A 2,731-nucleotide genomic window follows, 5' to 3' on the forward strand; every position below is an offset into this window, starting at 1 on the left:
GAATACATTCCAAAGGAGTAAGAGACTTCAACACTGAGTTCCCTATCTGAAACATGAGAGGAAAATCGATACCCTTTTAATTTCTACTTGGTTTCTTTTTTTTTTTTTTTTTCTTTTTTTTTTTTTTTTTTTTTTTCTTTTTTTTTTTTTTTTTTTTTGGAACTGGAGATTGAACTCACGCCCTTGCACTTGCCAGGCAAACGCTATTGTACTGAGCCATCTTCGTGGCCCTTCTACGTGGTTTTTATATCTTCTCAAGGTGTCCCCTAAGGTGACCTGCTCCAGAGCAGGTGGCTGCTATCTGCAGAGTGACCAGGAGATAGGATTGGTTGGACTAGACATCCTTACCAACATACGTCCCTATCTTCTCCAGAAACTCACATTCCTAACTCCAGCAGGTGTTTCCAAAACCACAAGCTACAGTCAATTCCAGCTCTAACAGTCATGTTTAAAGAAGGAGGCATTGCTAGCAAAGTTAAACCAATGATCAAGAGACCTGACCAACTGTTTTCCAGTTCTTTTAAAGAGGATTGGTGGAAGGCAGATGGCAAACTGGAAGTGGTTGAAGTACTTTCTAACTTGTGAAAGAGATGACCTCCAGAGCAGGACAGAGACAAGTGATGGCTTGGAAAAATCTTGCCCGGGGCCCTAGAGCATCAAGGTCCCCAAGACATTTGTATTATCTACCTATTCACCAAGGCAAGCTTTCTTAGCAGCAAATAAGGCTAAATCTTGCTCATAATCCGTTCTAAAATTTTTATGGCCAGGTGTTGTGGCACACACCTGTAATCCCAACACTTGAGAGGCTGAGGTAGGATCGCTATGGTTTTATAGCCAGCCTAGGCTACACAGTGAGTCCAAGTACATCCTGAACTACATAGTGAGACCCATGTAAAAATAAAATAAAATAAAAATTTTATGTCTCTCTGTCTACATACAACACACTTATGAAACTCACAGGATAGAACTATACCCATCATTCAGCAACCACAACTTACCCATGAGCGAAGGTAATTCCCTGTCTTTGGCATTAGCAAATAGTCATTTTTGTGGGTTCAACTTCAAGGTTCTTAGTTGAATAGGAGGGAAACATTGAACCAGTTTAGGGTTCCTTCCTGTCTGATCTTTTTTGTGGAAACATACCTTCAAAAAAAGAAAGCACAGGGGCCAGGGAGATGGTTCAGTGGAATAAGCACTTCCCTGGCAAGCACAAGGACCTGAGTTCAATCCCTGGTCCAGCAAAAAAAAAATGAAAGCACAAAGTGACTGGAAAAGATAAGAAACTTTGAGATCAGAAAAAGGAAGGCTTTTCTTTCCATGCTCACAGTGCATTACTAAGACAACTTGCCCATGAGGTGTCACCCTCAGCCTGGAAAGGGGAAGATGGGGAATCTCAAGAGCTAAGATTAGGGGCCGGGGAGATGGCTCAGTAGAATAAGCGCTTGCTTGGCAAACACAAGGGCCTGAGTTCAATCCCTGGTTCCTCAAAAAAAAAAAAAAGAGCTAAGATTGCCTTCTCAGTGGTGGGAAATCAGACTTGAACAGAAACTGAGGCAGAACAAGCTCAACATTCTCCTTCAGAGTGTAGAGGGGGGAATCAGGCCAGACTGTCCCAGTGAAACCTGTCCTTCAAGTCTTAAGAATGGTTGCTGGCCTCTTGACTTTCAACTGGTAACTAGAGTCCTGTGATTTATTTATAGGCACATATATTTCCTAAATATAAACTAGATTTCAGAAAGACCCATTTTACCACATTTCATAAATTTGCATTTTGGTACTCATCAAAGTCCACTAGGGTTCATATACATTACTTTTTCCTAATTCTGTCTAACAAGACAAGCAAGAAACACCGATACATTCAGCAACTAGTAAGTCCAAATGTAGTGCTGTGGCAAACAGAAACACCAAAAGGATACCCGGGATTTGGAGGCAGATATATTTTATTTTATTTTGTTGTTGTTGTTGTTATGTATTTAATACAGGGTCTACAGCGTCTCATTACATAGATTGGACTTGTAGCGATTCTCCTGTTTTCAGTCTCCCAAGCGCTGGGATTACAGGCGTGCGCCACCACGCCCAGTCTCAATCACCTCTCAGCTCACCCTGGGGGCGGGGCCAGCATGGCCACATTAATTTTATGTCAAGGAGCACCTATCAGGTTCACTCCTAAAATGTCATGCCCTGATCTCTGGTAGTCTAGGATTTATTATATTGGATAAACAAGCAGGAAGTACTGAGGCGGAAAGGCTTGTCAACTAGGAATTGGTTTATACAAGTTCATACAAGTTTATGCATCAGAGTGATCAGCCATTTGTAAGACACTGGAGCAACTGGAACTGGAACAGGAAGTATTACCTGGCCAAGTACCAAATTGAAGGATACTGGTTTAAGGGGGGGTGTGTGGCATTTCCTGTTACGGTAGCATATACAAAACAGGAATATAAGATCTTGCCTGCAAAAGAAAATGTCCTATCAAAGAAACACCGTAGTCTTCCCATGTTCTCAATTTAAACTTATCATCATTTTAATAACCAAAAATTAAGCAATTGAAAAACAAGCTCAGTAGGATAAGCGCTTGACTGGCAAACACAAGGATCTAAGTTCAATCCCCAGTTCCACCAAAATAAATAAATAAATAAAAAAAAAGAAAAACAAGGATGATAATTTCTGATTACCATTCGCAATCTAGAATCCATGAAACACAAGCAAGCTCTTATCTTGTTCCAATTAT

This window comes from Octodon degus, unplaced genomic scaffold (genome assembly GCF_000260255.1).
Source record: "Octodon degus isolate 3935 unplaced genomic scaffold, OctDeg1.0 scaffold00098, whole genome shotgun sequence".
Classification (NCBI taxonomy): domain Eukaryota; kingdom Metazoa; phylum Chordata; class Mammalia; order Rodentia; family Octodontidae; genus Octodon; species Octodon degus.